Genomic DNA, 19,468 nt, shown 5'->3' on the forward strand with positions numbered 1-19,468 from the left:
CACACAAAAACATCCCTGGAAACCTCAAAAATTCCATAGACTCTCCCAAGTGAAAAATTGAAGAGAGAAAGCTCTCATTCACTCCTCCACGCACTCAAAAATAGGATGCGAACGCGACGGGACTGTATTAGACCACCTCTAGGAACCCTGGTTCCTCCCACACACAGAGAGGTGAAGTTGTTGATATTCCACTTCAAAATTATTCCCTCAGCCTCAACACTCATGGAACCATCAGTGATGAGTCAATTTTCACCTTTTCACACCGTTTTTGACTATTTTTTGACTTCTGGGCCCAATTTTGGCCAATTTTGACCTCGGGTGGGCATTTTTCTCGGGAAAAACCCCAAATGGATTCCAAAATTCACCAAATTTTGTATGCTTGATACTTGATACCCAAAGTACTTTTCAAAATCCCCACATTCCATTTTTGACCACTTCTAGGATGGGGCACACACCATCGCAGATCAGGCACCATAAATAGCCAATTACTGCATGTGTCAAACTTTGCAGGCGGGTCAAGGGTGTCCACACCTCCCACTTGCATTATTTACATTCTAGAAAGCTCAAACACATTCCCTAGAGCCAAAATAATCCACCAACAACCATATCCAAGGCCTAGATACCCTATCCAGGCATGTACATGTGCCCGACTGCTCACACACGAACCTGACAATTCACAATTTGTACGCATCACATCATTTTCAAAACCTGAATCTACTTTGCAAAGCTCCCAAATGCATGGATTCACATCCTTTTGTACATATGACCATGCATATATGCACTACTTTGTACAAACCAAAAGTAGTTTATCATCATTGCCCAACCCCAAGTTGAGCATTTATGCTCAACATTCTCATCAAACAGTGACATAAAACTCCAAAAGTGACTTCCAAATTCCTCTAAGATCATAGGGAAACCATTGCAAAGCCTTCACCAAACTCCACTCTATTGGACTCTTTGGAGTAGTGCCAACCCTAATGCCACCGATACAGGGTCACATAGTCTTGCAGAAAGCCGCCGCTTCTTTACTCAATTCCTCGCACACACACATCCATGGAAACCTCAAAAACTCCATATACTCTCCCAAGTGCAAAATTGAAGAGAGAAAGCTCTCATTGACTCCTCCACGCACTCAAAAATAGGACGTGAATGCGACAGGACTGCATTAGACCACCTGTAGGAACCCTGCTTCCTCCCACGCACAGAGAGGTGAAAGTGTTGATATTTCACTTCAAAATTCCTCCCTCAGCCTCAACACTCACGGCCCCATGAGTGATGTGTCATGCTTCAGCCTTTTCACACCATTTTTGACCATTTTCTCACTTTTCTCGGCCCAATTTTGGCCAATTTTAACCCTCGACGGGCATTTTTCTTGGGGAAACCCCAAACAGACTCCAAAATTCACCAAATTATTTATGGTTGATCCTTGATACCCAAAGTACTTTTCAACATCCCAAAATTCCATTTTTGACCACTTCTAGGATGGGACACACACCATCGCAAATCAGGCACCGTAAATAGAGAGTTATCGCAAGTATCACACCTTGCAAGCGGGTCAAGGGTGTGCACACCTCCCACTTGCGTTATTTACATTTTAGAAAGATCAAACAAAATCCCTAGAGCCAAAAGAATCCACCAACAACCATATCCAAGGCCTCGATACCCTATTTAGGCATGTACATGTGCCCGACTGCTCACACATATCATGACAATTCACAATTTGTACGCATCACATCATTTTCTCAACCTGAAACTACTTTGCAGAGCTTCAAAATGCATGGATTCACGTCCTTTTGTACGTATGACCATGCATATATGCACTACTTTGTACAAACCAAAAGTGGTTTATCATCATTGCCCAACCCCAAGTTGAGCATTTATGCTCAACACTCGCATCAAACAGTGACATAAAACTCCAAAAGTGACCCCCGAATTCCTCCAAGATCATAGGGAAACTTATCCATCTGCATAGAACCAACTGCATGCTGAAGCAGGCCATCCCTATTAAAGGAAAAATCATCCTTTCTCCTGCCAAAATGCCACCACCCACCTGGATCCCATGCATGATATGAATGTTCTCCCAAGTTGGCACATGCCATGTCGTACCATCCTTTGTTCCAATCAGCCAAACCCACAAATACCTCAAAATGCATCTCATAACTAGAGCCCATTCGATTGACAACCATAAATCCCACATTATCTTCTTGATGCATTGACTGCTCTTCATTCCCCACGCCAAAGAGATCATCACTCCAAGCATTAACAACTCCATTCCAAAAATGAAAATGCTATTCAAAAAACCTAACACCAGCATCCTCTTCTTTCACATAAGATGTTGTCCACTTGAAAAGCCAAAAACGTGTATACAAAGCCACACATAGCACATTATAACCAAGTCTTCATCATGCCAAATTGCCCTAGGACTCAGCAGATGCGAATTAGGATATTTGTAGATAGAGGAATATGGCCCAAATATACATTAAAGCATGTGAATTGCATCCATAAGATCGCTATGCAAGCAAAAGATCACTTTAACCTCCTTGTCTATTTCATCCTCAAGATGTCTATACTGAGCAGCCATAGAGCATGTATCATTGGAGACATCCCTTTGAGATGGCATTAGCATCAAATCCTTGCGTACATGGATCTCATCTCTATCACCTTCATGATGCAATACTTTTGTATCACAACCAGTAGAGGGTTGCCCAACCCCCATCTCGGGTAAAGCACATGGACCTAAGGTCACATCAACTATCATAAAGTCATCTTCTCTTGTATCGTCTTCACTTGACATGGAAACTGCTTGACCATAGACCATCATCTCATCATCAACGGAAGCATCCATGTATTGTTGCTGCAAAGCTCCTTCACAAAATATACATTTCTCTCTGTGCAAGGCTATCATATCCTTCAATGGATCTAGTGACTCTATCTCATCATCAAATACATCATCGCACCAAATCTCACAACAAGCATAAGATGTGTCACCATCATAGGTTGCCTCATCCTTGTCAATTTACACTCTCATCATCTTCACTTCTCGTGCTAGTGCTCAAACTTTTGCATTCATCTACTATGTCCTTCCCATTTTGCACCGTAGGCATGTGTATGGTCTCTGAAATTGCTTCACATACTTCATTTTCATTGACTTTGTGCATATGGGCATTCACACCTGTATCCAAACTATTATCCTTGCCAACATGACCACCTGCAACAGTGACTTTATGCACATAAAGGTCATCCACACTATCCATACCAGGTATTGACAAAGGGCACTTCATGCCTGTAGCAACGCACAACTTTCTCTTCTTTCGTAGCGCTATCTTCAATGCTTCACGCATAGAATTGGGCTCTTTCTCTTGCACTTTCAACTTAAGGACCGATCGCAACAAACTTGTGAATACTTGTACTCTTTGTCTATTTGTAAAACCAAAAAAGAACTCATATTTAGACATGGCATCCACATGCAATAAATCAACTTTATACACTCTCCAAGCATCATCAAATCTTGACCAAAATTCTGCAACATACTCGTGCTCTTGCATAAACAAACTAGTGACCTGTTTGCATGCATCTTGGTGAGGGATCACCTTGTTGAACCGCTTCAAAAAGCATCTCTTAAACATGTCCCAATTGCCCTTCTCATCTTGTGACAAGACTTCATGCCATTCTCTTGCATTACCTCTGACCGCCAGATTGATGCCTGCAAGCTTTTGCACCTCACTTGGAACTGCATGTCATAAACATGTCAAATAAAACTCATATGACGCAAGCCAATCATCTGCATCCTTGCAACCTATGAAAATCGATGGTTGGATTTGCACCACCATCATGAAACTCCCTTCAACATCCAAAATGTGCATACATATGCTCAAAGTCCAAATCCAGGGTGCACAACCGGCAATTTTCGCTCCCCAGCGGGATCCCGAAAGGATAATGGGGCAACAGATGCTGTGCATACACTCACACACCTAGACAACTCAACACCACACAAGGAGTTTACTTAAATTCGAACCCATACACACCAAAACTTAGGAGCTCAATAAAAATACTACCCACAAGCTCAATTCAAACTCCAAACGCCTCGACCTTTAAGCCCTTGCCTGCTCGCAGACACTACAAGGTGAGTTGAGTTGATCAACACTTGAAATCACAATTGATGGTGACCAAAATATGCAAAAAAATTCATCAAAATTTCAAAAAATCCAGCCACAAAAGGCCTCTCTCAAACCATTGCAAAGCCTTCACCAAACTCCACTCTGTTGGACTCTTTGGAGTAGCGCCAACCCTAATGGCACCGATACAGGGTCACATAGTCTTGCAGAAAGCCACCGCTGCTTTACTCAATTCCTCGCACACACACATCCATGGAAACCTCAAAAACTCCATAGAATCTCCCAAGTGAAAAATTGAAGAGAGAAAGCTCTCATTGACTCCTCCACGCACTCAAAAATAGGACGTGAATGTGACGGGACTGCATTAACCCTGCTTCCTCCCACACACAAAGGGTGAAAGTGTTGATATTCCACTTCAAAAGTCCTCCCTCAGCCTCAAAACTCACAGAACCATGAGTGATATGCCAATTTTCAGCCTTTTCACACCATTTTTGACCATTTTCTGACTTTTCTCAACCCAGTTTTGGCCAATTTTGACCCTCGACGGGCATTTTTCGCAGGAAAAACCCCAAACAGACTCCCAAATTCACCAAATTTTGTATGGTTGATCCTTGATACCCAAATTACTTTTCAACATCCAGACATTCTATTTTTGACCACTTCTAGGGTGGGACACGCACCATCGCAGATCAGGCACCGTAAATAGACAATTACCGCATGTGTCAAACTTCGCAGGCGGGTCAAGGGTGTCCACATCTCCGACTTGCATTATTTACATTCTAGAAAGTTCAAACACAATCCTTAGAGCCAAAATAATCCACCAACGACCATATCCAAGGCATCGATACCGTATGCAGGCATGTACATGAGCCCGACTGTTGACACAAGAACCTGACAATTCACAATTTGTATGCATCACATCATTTCTGAAACCTGAAACTACTTTGCAAAGCTCCCAAATGCATGGATTCCCATACTTTTGTACGTATGACCATGCATATATGCACTACTTTGTACAAACCAAAAGTGGTTTATCATCATTGTGCAACCCCAAGTGGAGCGTTTATGCTCAACCCTCGAATCAAACAGTGACATAAAAGTCCAAAAGTGACCCTCAAATTCCTGCAAGATCATAGGGAAACTTATCCATCTACATGCTGAAGCAGACCACCTCTATTAAAGGGAAAAGAATCTTTTTTCTTGCCAAAATGACACCGCCCACCTGGATCCCATGCATGATATGAATCTTCTCCCAGGTTGGCACATGCAATGTTGTACCATCCTTTGTTCCAATTAGCCAAACCCACAAATACCTCAAAATGCATCTCATAACTAGAGCCCATTTGATTGACAACCATAAATCCTACATTATCTTCTTGATGCATTGACTGCTCTTCATTCCACACGCCGAAGAAATCATCACTAAGCATTAACAACTCCATTCCAAAAATGAAAATGCTCTTCAAAAAAACTATCACCAGCATCTTCTTCTTCCACATAAGATGTTTGCCACTTCCAAGTCCATCATGTTAAACTGCCCTAGGACTCAGCAACTACCAATCAGGATCTTCACAGATAGAGGAATATGGCCCAAATATACATTGAAGCATGTGAAATGCATCCATAAGATCGCTATGCAAGCAAAAGATCACTTTAACCTCCTTGTCTATTTCATCCTCAAGATGTCTATATTGAGCAACCATAGGGCATGTATCATTGAAGACATCCCTTTGAGATGGCATTAGCATCAAATCCTTGCGTACATAGATCTCATCTTTATCACCTTCATGACCGAATACTTTTGTATCACAACCACTAGAGGGTTGCCCAACCCCCATATCGGGTAAAGCACATGGACCCAAGGTCACATCAACTATCATAGAGTCATCTTCTCTTGCATCGTCTTCACTTGACGTGGAAACTCCCTGCCCATAGACCATCATCTCATCATCAACACAAGCATCCATGTATTGTTGCTACAAAGATCCTTCACAAAATATACATTGCTCTTTGTGCAAGGCTACCATATCCTTCAATGGATCTAGTGACTCTATCTCATCATCAAATACATCATTGCACCAACTCTCACAACAAGCATCAGATGTGTCATCATCATAGGTTGCCTCATCCTTGTCAATTTCACTCTCATCATTTTCACTTCTTGTGCTAGTGCTCAAACGTTTTGGATTCATCTACTATGTACTTCCCATTTTGCACCATAGGCATGTGTATGGTCTCTGAAATTGCTTCACATACTTCATTTTCATTGACTTTGTGCATATGGGCATCCACACTTGTATCCAAACTATTATCCTTGCCAACATGACCACTTGCAACTGTGACTTTATGCACATAAAGGTCATCCACACTATCCATACCAGGTATTGACAAAGGGCACTTCATGCCTGTAGCAACACACAACTTTATCTTCTTTCGTAGCGCTATCTTCAATGCTTCACGCATGGAATTGGGCTCTTTACCTTGCACTTTCAACTTAAGGACCGATCGAATTCTGAATACTTTTACTCCTCTATTTGTAAAATTAGAATAAAGTCCTCTTTAGACATGGCTTCCACATGCAATAAAGCATCTTTCCACACTCTTGAAGCATCATCAAATGTTGACCAAAATTCTCCAACAGACTCGTGCTCTTGCATAAACAAACTAGTGACCTGGTTGCATGCATCTTGGTGAGACATCACCTTCTTGAACCGCTTCAAAAATAATCTCTTAAACATGTCCCAATTTCCCTTCTCATCTTGTGACAAGCCTTCATACAAATCTTTTGGATTACCTCGGACCACCAAATTGATTCCTGCAAGCTTTTGCACCTCACTTGGAACTGCACGGCATAAACATGTCAAATCAAACTCATAAGACGGAAGCCAATCGTCTGCATCCTCGCAACCTGTGAAAATTGATGGTTGGAATTGCACCACCATCATGAAACTCCCTTCAACAACCAAAATGTGCATACATCACTGCTCAAAATCCAAATCCTGGGTGCACAACCGGCAATTTTTGCTCCCACGCGGGATCGCCGAAGGATGATGGGGCAAAAGACACCGTGCGTAGACTCACACACCTAGACAACTCAACACCACACAAGGAATTTACTTAAATTCCAACCCACACACACCATCACTCAAGAGCTCAATAAAAATACTACCCACAACTTCAATTAAAACTCCAAACTATTCGACCTACAAGCCCTTGCCTACTTGCAGACACTACAAGGTGAGTCGAGGTGATCAACATTTGAAATCACACTTGGTGGTGACCAAAATATACAAACAAAACCATCAAAAACTCAAAAACTCTAGCCACAAAATGCCTCTATCAAACCATTGCAAAGCCTTCACCAAACTCCACTCTGTTGGACTCTTTGGAGTAGCGCCAACGCTAATGGCACCGATACAGGGTCACATAGTGTGGGAGAAAGCCACCCCTTCTTCCCTCAATTCCTCGCACACACACATCGATGGAAACCACAAAAACTCCATAGAATCTCCCAAGGGAAACATTGAAGAGAGAAAGATTTCATTCACACCTCCATGCACTCGAAAACAGGACGCGAACGCGACGGGACTGCATTAGACCACTTGTAGAAACCCTGCTTCCTCCCACACACAGAGAAGTGAAAGTGTTGATATTCCATTTCAAAAGTCCTCCCTCAGCCTCAACACTCACGGCACTGTGAGTGATGTGTCAATTTTCAGCCTTTTCACGCTATTTTTGATAACTTTTTGACTTTTCTAGGGGCAGGTTTTGGCCAATTTTGACCCTAGACGGGCATTTTTTGCAGGAAAAACCCCAAACGTACTCCAAAATTCACCAGATTTTTCTCTCTTGATCCTTGATACCCAAATCACTTTTCAACATCCCCACATTCCATTTTTGACCTTTTCTAGGGTGTGGCACGCACCACCGCAGATTAAGCACCGTAAATAGACAGTTACCACATGTGTCAAACTTTGCAGGTGGGTCAAGGGTGTCCACCTCCCACTTGCATTATTTACATTATAGAAAGCTCATGCCTATAGAAACACACAAAACTCTCTCCTTTTGGAGCGCTATCTTCAATGCTTCACGCATGGAATTGGGCTCTTTCTCTTGCACTTTCAACTTAAGGACCGGTCGCAACAAACTTGTGAATACTTGTACTCTTTGTCTATTTGTAAAACCAGAAAATAAATCCTCTTTAGACATGGCTTCCACATGCAATAACGCATCTTTCCACACTCTCCAAGAATCATCAAATCTTGACCAAAATTCTGCAACATACTCGTGCTCTTGCATAAACAAACTAATGACTTGTTTGCATGCATCTTGGTGAGGGATCACCTTCTTGAACTGCTTCAAAAATAATCTCTTGAACATGTCCCAATTTCCCTTCTCATCTTGTGACAAACCTTCATACCAATCTCTTGTATTACCTCTAACCACCAGATTGATGCCTGCAAGCTTTTGCACCTCACTTGGAACTGCACGGCATAAACATGTCAAATCAAACTCATAAGACGGAAGCCAATTGTCTGCATCCTCGCAACCTGTGAAAATTGATGGTTGGAATTGCACCACCATCATGAAACTCCCTTCAACATCCAAAATGTGCATACGTCACTGCTCAAAATCCAAATCTTGGGTGCACAACTGGCAATTTTTGCTCCCCAGCGGGATCGCCAAAGGATGATGGGACGAAAGATGCCGTGCACACACTCACACACCTAGACAACTCAACACCACAAAAGGGAATTACTTAAATTCCAACCCACACACACCACCACTCAATACCTCAATAAAAATACTACCCACAAGCTCAATTAAAACTCCAAACGCCTCGACCTACAAGCCCTTGCCTGTTGTAGACACTACAAGGTGAGTCGAGTTGATCAACACTTGAAATCACACTCGGGGGTGACCAAAATATACAACAAAAACCCATCAAAAACTCAAAAACTCCAGCCACAAAAGGCCTTTTGGTTTGTACAAAGTAGTGCATATATGCATGGTCATACGTACAAAAGGATGTGAATCCATGCATTTGGGAGCTTTGAAAAGTAGTTTCAGGTTTCAAAAATGATGTGATGCGTACAAATTATGCATAGTCAGGTTCGTGTGTGAGCACGCGAACACATGTACATGCCTGGATAGGGTATCGAGGCCTTGGATATGGTTGTTGGTGGATAATTTTGGCTCTAGGGAATGTGTTTGAACTTTCTATAATGTAAATATTGCAAGTGGGAGGTGTGAACACCCTTGACCCGCCTGCGAAGTTTGACACATGCAGTAACTGTCTATTTACGATGCTTTATCTGCAGTGGTGTGTGCCCCACCCTAGAAGTGGTCAACAATGGAATGTGGGGATGTTGAAAAGTGATTTGGGTATCAAGGATCAAGAGAACAAAATCTGGTGAATTTTGGAGTACGTTTGGGGTTTTTCTTGGAAAAATGCCGGGGTCAAAATTGGCCAAAACTAGGCCCACAAAAGTCAAAAAATGGTCAAAAATGGTGTGAAAAGACTGAAAATTGACACATCACTCACAGTTCCGTGAGTGTTGAGGCTAAGGGAGGAATTATGAAGTGGAATACCAACACTTTCACTTATCTGTGTGTGGGAGAAAGCAGGGTTCCTACAAGTGGTCTAATGCAGTCACGTCGCGTTCGTGTCCTGTTTTCGATTGAATGGAGGACTGAATGAAATCTTTCTCTCTTCAATGTTGCACTTTGGAGAGTCTATGGAGTTTCTAAGGTTTCCATGGATGTGTGTATGTGAGTAATTGAGGGAAGAAGGGGTGGCTTTCTACCGCACTATGTGACCCTATATCGATGCCATTAGGGTTGGCACTACTCCAAAGAGTCCAACAGAGTGGATTTTGGTGAAGGATTTGCAATGGTTTGAGAGATTTATGCTCAACACTCGCATCAAACAGTGACATAAAACTCCAAAAGTGACCCCCGAATTCCTCCAAGATCATAGGGAAACTTATCCATCTGCATAGAACCAACTGCATGCTGAAGCAGGCCACCTCTATTAATGGGAAAAGCATCTTTTTTCCTGCCAAAATGACATCACCCACCTGGATCCCATGCATGATATGAATCTTATCCCAGGTTGGCACATGCAATGTTGTACCATCCTTTGTTCCAATCAGCCAAACACACAAATACCTCAAAATGCATCTCATAACTAGAGCCCATTCGAATGACAACCATAAATCCCACATTATCTTCTTGATGCATTGGTTGCTCTTCATTACCCACGCTGAAGAGATCATCACTCCAAGCATTAACAACTCCATTCAAAAAATGAAAACTCTCTTCAAAAAAACTATCACCAACATCTTATTCTTCCACATAAGATGTTTGCCACTTGAAAAGCCAAAGACATGTATACAAAGCCATATAGCACATTAAAACCAAGTCGTCATCATGCCAAACTGCCCTAGGACTCACCAGCTGCCAATCAGGATCTTCGAAGATAGAGGAATGTAGACCAAATATACATTGAAGCATGTGAAATGCATCCATAAGATCGCTATGCAAGCAAAAGATCACTTTAACCTCCTTGTCTATTTCATCCTCAAGATGTCTATATTGAGCAACCATAGGGCATGTATCATTGAAGACATCCCTTTGAGATGGAATTAGCATCAAATCATTGCGTACAAAACCATATCACCTTCATGACCCAATACTTTTGTATCACAACCACTAGAGGGTTGCCCAATCCACAGCTCGGGTAAAGCACATGGACCGAAGGTCACATCAACTATCATAGTCATCTTCTCTTGCATCATCTTCACTTAACGTGGAAACTGCCTGACCATAGACCATTATCTCATCATCCACACAAGCATCCATGTATTGTTGCTGCAAAGCTCCTTCCAAAAATATACATTGCTCTTTGTGCAAGGCTACCATATCCTTCAATGGATCTAGTGACTCTATCTTATCATCACATACATCATCGCACCAACTCTCACAACAAGCATTAGATGTTTGACCATCATAGGTTGCCTCATCCTTGTAAATTTCACTCTCATCATCTTTACTTCCCATGCTAGTGCTCAAACTTTTGCATTTATCTACTATGTCCTTGCCATTTTCCACCATAGGCATGTGTATGGTGTCCAAAATCGCTTCACATACTTTATTTGCATTGACTTGTACATATGGGCATCCACACCTGTCTCCAAACTATTATCCTTGACAACATGACCACTAGCAGCAGCTATGACTTTATGCACATAAAGGTTATCGACACTATCCATACCAGGTATTGACAAAGGGCACTTCATACCTGTAACAACACACAACTTTCTCTCCTTTTGTAGCACTGGTACAACCAAAGTGTGTCGACCATAGAAGATGGCATGGAAGATATGTGTAGGCTAGCAGAAGGAGGGCAAAGGGTTGGAGAAGCTACGAAGAAAATGGGTTGACAGGTAGCAATGGAGATGTATGACTAATGCGGCTTATAGGCGAAGAAAGGATCCAGAAAGGGCTAATTTGGGTAACAGGTGAAGGGTATGCAAGGCGCATGTTTTGGGTCCCAAAATGTAGAGCTTGAAGTGCTGAAGGAGTAGGTCCAGACGGCTCATTAAATCGAGCTACGGAGTCCAAGTTATTAAAGGTTGAAGGTTCACTGTGTTGCAGACTCTTGCCGGACAGGGTAGTTGGGGATACGTGGCCCAAGTGGATGTCAATGTACAGGTGCATAGTGCTCAATTTATGGAGCCAACTCATCTTTTCAGGTTGCAGATAGGAGCCACGAATTGCAGTTTATGACCAATTGAAGTTTTGCAGGGGCTAGGTTGGTTCCCCCCTGACCACATGGGGAATCGTGCCATGTGATGTCTTTTGAGCCTCGACAAGGTTCTAGGGTAGGGAATGCACCATATGGAGCTAGCAAGAGTTGACTGCACGTCAAATGGAGCCCGAAGCAGAAAGATATAGAAGCCGAAAGATTGGGTGCACTTGTTCTGGATTGATTGCAGATGCTTTGATCGGTTTTTGCAGCCTCGGTTCGAGGGCTCTGGGAATTGTGAAATGCGGTGGAGCTGGGTGAGTTTGGAGTCAGCATAGTGAGTTTGCCGCTGGGTTTTATGACTCAGTGATCAGATCACCATGTGTCAATTGACAGGCACGATAAGTTGAGGAAAAGAAATCGTTTTTTTACAAAAGTGGTTTTTGTTTTTTCGAGGGCCTTAGAAGGCTTGAGCCTGGAGCTGCCACGTGACGCTGAGCATTGTCCCACATGCGCTGTGTGGTGTTTGGGTGCCAGAGTATTTAGCCCAAATGGTGGTACCCATTTGAATCATGAGAAGTGTGAGCTTGTGAGGAGCCGGTTATGGCGTGCTCAGTTGGCGCTGTGTGTTGGATGCGTTGGTGGCGCTCAGGGGCGAAGCCCGATGGTTTTGGCCTCTCGTGGCCCCGCGACGGTGGCATGCGCTGATGACCACCAGCTGCGGTTGCTGGACAGTAATGACATGGTGGCCGACGAGCATTTTCCCCTATCTCTCGTGTTGCTTCTCCCCATCCCCCTCCTTTTCTCTCGCTCTTTGTGTATTTGTTGCCAGTGCTTGCAGAGGGTATGCTTGCAGCTTGAAGGGTGTTACCAAAAGGGTAGAATCGGGGTGTTTTGTGAGTCGAAAAGGGTGAGTTGAGCAGTGTGGGTGCATTTGTGTTGTAAGGTGTTTTTGCAAGGTATGAGATAGTTGTTCTATATGCTAAGGTGGATCTACTAGTGCAAATTAGCCAATTTGGAGGTATTATTTGAGAGGTTAGGGGTGTTGTGGATACCCTGAGCTATAGGGAGGCTTTGTGTTGTGTGTCGGGTGTGTTCCCCATTTCCCCTCTCCATCTTCTAGTGCCCCCACTGAGGACCAACTAATTGCTTGTTGATTTTGGTCAAAGAAAGTTATTTTCATCAAAGGAGAGATGGGAGTGCACAGTTGTGGACCCGTTTTTACCGGAGAAGAAGATCTTGAAGAGTGGATGGCCGATTTGAGGTTATATATGCTATCATTGCATATGACAAATGAAGATAGCAAAATGCAAACCATTCTGGTGCTGATGTGGGGAAGAGCAAAGACATGGTTCTATGCCTTGGAAGGAGAGCCAAGACTTATGTGGCCGGTGTTATGGGCCCGTTTAATGCAGGATTTTCGTAAAGAGGTATCTCTTGTTGATTTGGATGCAAGGTTGAAGCATTTGAAGCAGGATGTGAACGAGGAGTTCGGTGTTTTTCTCGCCTACTTTGAAGAGTGCTAGAGGGACTTTGCAGTAGCCATGCAGTTGGCTAATGGTGGTGAGTATCTTAAATTGGAAAGATTTATGGCTTCTTTACATCCCAAAGTTCGAGAAAAGGTGGATTTTGAAGGCCCGGAGAATTATAACGGGGCTGTTGCTATTGCATGGTCGAAGAGCCAAAAAATTAAAAAGAAGATTGAGCAAGGTGCATTGGATATGAAGTGATGGTTCCCAATCCGACCTCAAATCCGAGAGAAGAAGTTCAAATGGAGAATCAACCTAATCAAGGGATAGCAACTATTTCTCAACAATGGGTACGTATAGTTTGAGATTTTTCTGAGAAAATGCAATAGTTGCGTTATGGACAAAGGTCAAGCAAGGACAGGAAGAGACAAGGCTAGGCAATTGCCTGACAGATGTTACAATTGCGGAGAGGAGGGCCACTATGATCCAGATTGCACTCACCCACCGAGGGAAAGGGTGGCATGTATCTTGTGTTTGGTCGAGGCAGGGGTCAGGCGCAGTTTAATGGTCAAAGGGAGTAGTCAAAAACCAAGCACATGTGGCTCCATCAGGTAATGATGAAGTGCAAAGGGTTAATATTATTGGTGTTGACAGGCTGGAGGTTGATATTATGGCTAACAAAAGAGCAAGAGGGAAAAGAGAGACAGAGAAGGAACGTGAAGCTAGAGCAAAGAAGGGTAAAGAGAAGGCGAATGAAGGTAGAGAGCAGTCAGAGCCAAGCAAAAGAAGATGAAGGCAAATAATTATTCAGAAGGATTTTCAGTTGGGGCGTGGTAATCCTGAATATGATCTGGTAAGAGATGTACAAAATAAAAAAGCTAACATCATTTTGGGTAGCTGCTTGCATTTAACCCTAAATTAGGGAGGCAGTGGTCAACCAGTGTCAGTACGAGGCTTCCCCAAGCAGGAGGAGATGTGCATGCGGTACAGAATCTAGCCTTGAGGGTGGGGAGTCTGACTGATGTGCTTCCAGTGGTGGATGTTTTGCTTGAAAAGAAGAAGAATATTCAAGCCTATATTGATGGTGGTGCCCAGGTTTGTGTGATCACAAAGTCTGCTATGAGGGATATTGGTATTAGAGCTGTTGTCAGGTCCAATGTGCAAATGAGGATGGCCAACCATGCCAAAGCTCGATGTTTAGCAGTGGCACAGGACATGAAGGTAAAGGTCATGGGAACGGTCGCAACAAACTTGTGAATAATTGTACTCTTTGGCTATTTGTAAACCCAAAATAGAGCTTGTCTTTAGACATGGCTTCCACATGCAATAAAGCATCTTTCCACACTCTCCAAGCATCATCAAATCTTGACCAAAATTTTGCAACAGACTCATGCAAACTATCACCTGTCGATCCAATTGTCGAGCCGAAAAACCTGGCCGCAAGCTCATTGTGCCAACTCCCAACTCATATGACCTTGCTGCACTTCAAGACTCCCTGAGACCCCGAACCAAGGCCGCAAAAATGTGAATATTCATTAGTAGCCAATTCCGGGCAAATGCACCTAACTTTCCCATTGCTTTAACTTTCTGCTCCGGGCTCTGTTTGATGAGAAAACAACTCCTGCTATCTCCATACACTACATAACACCTTCTCAAACCTGTCACGGCCCAAAAAACACCAGACAACACGACTCCCCATATGGTCAGATGATGGGAACCAACCTAGCCCCCGGCAAAACTTCAACTGGCCATAAACTGCAATGCATAGCTCTGTTTTGCAATCTGAAAAGATGGATAGGCTCCATTTATTGAGCTCTACACGCCTATACACTGACATCCACTTGGGCCACATGTCCCCTAGCTGCACTATCCGGCAAGAATCTGCAACGCACTAAACCTTCAAACTTCAATATCTTGGGATCCATAGCTCTGTTTGATGAGCCATATAGACTTTCTCCTTCAGTACTTAAAGCTCCACATTCTTGAACCCAAGTACTTCACCTTGCACCTCCTTCATTTGCTCCCTAAATTAGCCCCTCTTGGAGCCTTTCTTGGCCTATAAACCACATCAGCCATACATATCCGCTGCTACCTGTTAGTCCATAATCTTACTAGCTGATCTAGCCCTTTGGCATGCTTATGCTAGCCTACACATACCTTCCCATGCCATCTTCTATGGTCGACCAACTTTGGCTACACCAATGCCTCAACCTACAAGCCCTTGCTTGCCCGCAGACACTACAAGGTGAGTCGAGTTGATCAACACTTGAAATCACACTCGGTGGTGACAAAAATATTAAAAAAACCCATTAAAAACTCAAACACTCTAGACACAAAAGGCCTCTCTCAAACCATTGCGAAGCCTTCAACAAACTCCACTTTGTTGAACTCTTTGGAGTAGCACCAACCCTAATGGCACCGATACAGGGTCATATAGTCTTGCCAGAAAGCCGCCCTTCTTCCCTCAATTCCTTGCACACACACATCCACGGAAACCTCAAAAATTCCTTAGACTCTCCCAAGTGCAAAATTGAAGAGAGAAAGTTGTCATTCACTCCTCCACGCACTCAAAAACAAGATGCGAACGCGATGGGACTACATTAGACCACTTGTAGGAACCCCGCTTCCTCCCACACACAGAGAGGTGAAAGTGTTAATATTCCACTTCAAAATTCCTCCCTTAGCCTCAACACTCATGGCACTATGAGTGACCTATCAATTTTCAGCCTTTTCACACAATTTTTGACCATTTTTTGACTTGTTTGGGCCCAGTTTTGGCCAATTTTGACCTTGGATGGGCATTTTTCGCAGGAAAAATCCCAAACGGACTGCAAAATTCACCAATTTTTTTTTGCTTGATCCTTGATACCCAAAGTAATTTTCAACATCTCCATATTCCATTTTTTATCACTTCTAGGGTGGGGCGCGCACCACCGTAGATCAAGCACCGTAAATAGACACTTACCATATGTGTGTCAAACTTTGCAGGCGTGTCAAGGGTGTCCATACATCCCACTTGAATTATTTACATTCTAGAAAGCTCAAACACATTCCTTAGAGCCAAAAGAAGCCACCAAGAACCATATACAAGGCCTCGATACCCTATCCAGGCATGTACATGTGCCCGACTACTACTGGCACATGAACCTGGCTATTCATAATTTGTACGCATCACATCATTTTTGAAACCTAAAACTAATTTGCAAAGCTCCCAAATGCATGGATTCACATAATTTTGTGCATATGACCATGCATATATGCACTACTTTGTACAGATCAAAAGTGGTTTATGACCGCAGCCAGACCTCCTTATCGTGTTTTCGTGTGACACTCTTGATGGCGCGCCACAACGCGATAAAGAGTGTTGCACCACAACGCAATAGGGACCAACCATGTTGTGGAGATGCCTCCCTATCTCATTGTGTTGTGGCATTTTGATGTCGCTATACCACGCGATAGGGACCACCCATATCATGGAGATACTCCCTATTGCATTGTGGTGCAATATTTGGATGTCGCTCCACAACGCAATAGGCACCACCCATATCATGGACACGCCTCCCTATCGCCTTGTGGCACGACATTTGGATGTCGCATCACAGTGCGATAGGGACCACCTATATTGTGAAGAGAGCTCCCTAGAGTGATATTTTTCTGTCACTACAGAGCGCGAGCATATAAATGGCTATATGACATAAACCTCCCACTTGGATTGTGGTGCGACACATTTTGATAAAAGCTCTTTTGTCACACAAGACTAAGAGGTGATTGATGCACTATCTTGTTTGTCCATTACAATTATTCTTCTTCCTCCTTTATCGTTGGTGGTTTCTTGTCCTCGGTATTTGCAGTGCTAGTTTCCCCAACCTTTGCCTTCTAGTTTCCTTTGTTTTTCTTCTTCAGCTCCTTTTGAAGAGCTTTTGCCTAAGCTAGCTTTTTCTCGACCTCCTTCATTTCCGCCATCATCTTTTGGGAAAGCTTTGCCTTTCCTCTCTTCTTGTCCTCCATACCTGTGTTGTGTAGATGTGAGCGAGTTCTAGAGTGTGAAGTAAAGGTGCTTTATATAGCTACAATACTCACCCAGCTAGGACACGTGTAATAGGGATGGTTGAGCTTGCCTTGGTCTTTGTGTTGCATTCATTGCACTGTTACTAATGCAATCATAAGGGTGGCTATAATGAATTGGACAAGTTCCTGAGGAGTCTATATATAGAAGGCCCGTCAGTCTCTCCTTTATACTCCCTAGTGTTAGCTAGTGCCTTCCTACCTTTACCCTAACCAACAACCCAAGTTTTCTTACCTCTCTCCATGAATGAATCCCTTTCAGATTGAGATAGAGGAGGAGTTGCCTTGCTCTAATGAGGCACCCAAAGACAAGCTGTACCATTTTCTCTATAGAATTGGGCTTCAGCAAAACGGGAGCAAGAATTCAAGCCTATTTTCAACCCTGCCTTCTCATTGCAAGAGTTTGTGGCTTTTGCGTCTCATCACTCTTTACCACACTGCCCATGGGGCTCCCACCTACACATGCCCTAGTAGCGCAACCCCACACAATTTGTGCCATCAAGAACTTAAATCCTGACTTGTATTGATTACTCCATATTAACTTATTTTTATGTAATGGCACACCTAAACTTATTGGTTGGTTATATCATGTTTTAATTTTTGCACAATCTGATATGTGTTTGCCACTATGTTTGTTTTATTTTTATAATTAACTATGTTTAATTTTTGAAGGCAAGTCAATCTTTGATTTATTTTTTCTTTGTAATATTTCAAGTGAAAATATTGCGAAGAACATGGTGTGAATGACCTTTGAAGTAAAGACGCTTGGGTTTTTTGATAAATAGCTAGAAGAACAATGAGCAATAGACGATCAATGGCACATTTGAGTTTGAGGGTTGTCAATATGTTCATATAAAGGACATCAGTTTTGATCCAATGAAGAAAGATATTTTCTACAGAAGTAGCCTCAAGTTGCCATTGCAGTCTTGCAAGAATGACATCAAATATCCCGTACATAATCAAAAGTGTCGAGTTGCAGAATAATATGCTAGATTCATACTCTTTTTCAATGTTAATCTGGATGATCATCGGGACACAACAGAGGAGGCCAAGAGCAGTCACCGTTCGGTCACTAGTGACAAGTTGGTGTAACCACCAAGTGGTGCTTTATGTGTTTCAAAAGGTGTTCCGCTGCCAGAGTGAGCTTTGCTAACAAATGTGCTCCCTACCATCCCCATAGGTGATCATCATTATGTAATACTTAATGACATCATGAAACTCTTTGACTTGAGAGGACTACTTCCTTGCTATAGTTGCTAAAAATTTACAAGAGGATAATAGTATAATCGACCCTATGGATGAAAAGTATTCTATCATGGATGCTCATGTAACAACGGGTGAGTTTATCAAGCCAACAAAGGCACTAGCAATGATATATAAGGATGCAGCCGCATGTGCCATGATGCTTCCTATAGAGTTGGAGTTTAGGGTGGTACAAGAAAGGCTTTGAATCACAGAGATGGGAGAATTTCTCCATCAGTGACATTGAAGCCTTCCTCATCCTCTACAAACAAGAGTACACTTGACTTATGGAATGCTGCATTACTCGAAGAAGATGAAAATCAAAAGGTATACTACTGTGTAAATATTTTTCTGCTTCCCTGTATAAGGCTTTGGAGTTTAGGGTGGTACAAGAAAGGCTTTGAATCACAGAGATGGGGAGAATTTCTCCATCAGTGACATTGACGCCTTCCTCATCCTCAACAAACAAGAGTACACTTGACTTATGGAATGCTGCATTACTCGAAGAAGATGAAAATCAAAAGGTATACTACTATGTAAATATTTTTCTGCTTCCTTGTATAAGAATTTCATGTGTATATACCAACACTTGGCTTTTATTTCTCGTAGCTCATAGTCTATGATGATAAGTTCATTCCTCGTCCCCTGGACGAGGTAAAGTAGACTTGGGAAATAATTTCTCCCTTGGTCAATAATTGGAGAATTTGAACGCTCCAAGATTCCTCTGCTTCCATTCCAGCTTCTCCAAGGACAAGTATGGATTCCCTCTTTTTGTATTGAAGATGCTCTCAAGATATCTAGGAGGCGCGACCATCAGATGGAACATA

Source organism: Adiantum capillus-veneris, chromosome 20 (assembly GCF_014529385.1).
Source record: "Adiantum capillus-veneris isolate H3 chromosome 20, ASM1452938v2, whole genome shotgun sequence".
Classification (NCBI taxonomy): Eukaryota; Viridiplantae; Streptophyta; class Polypodiopsida; order Polypodiales; family Pteridaceae; genus Adiantum; species Adiantum capillus-veneris.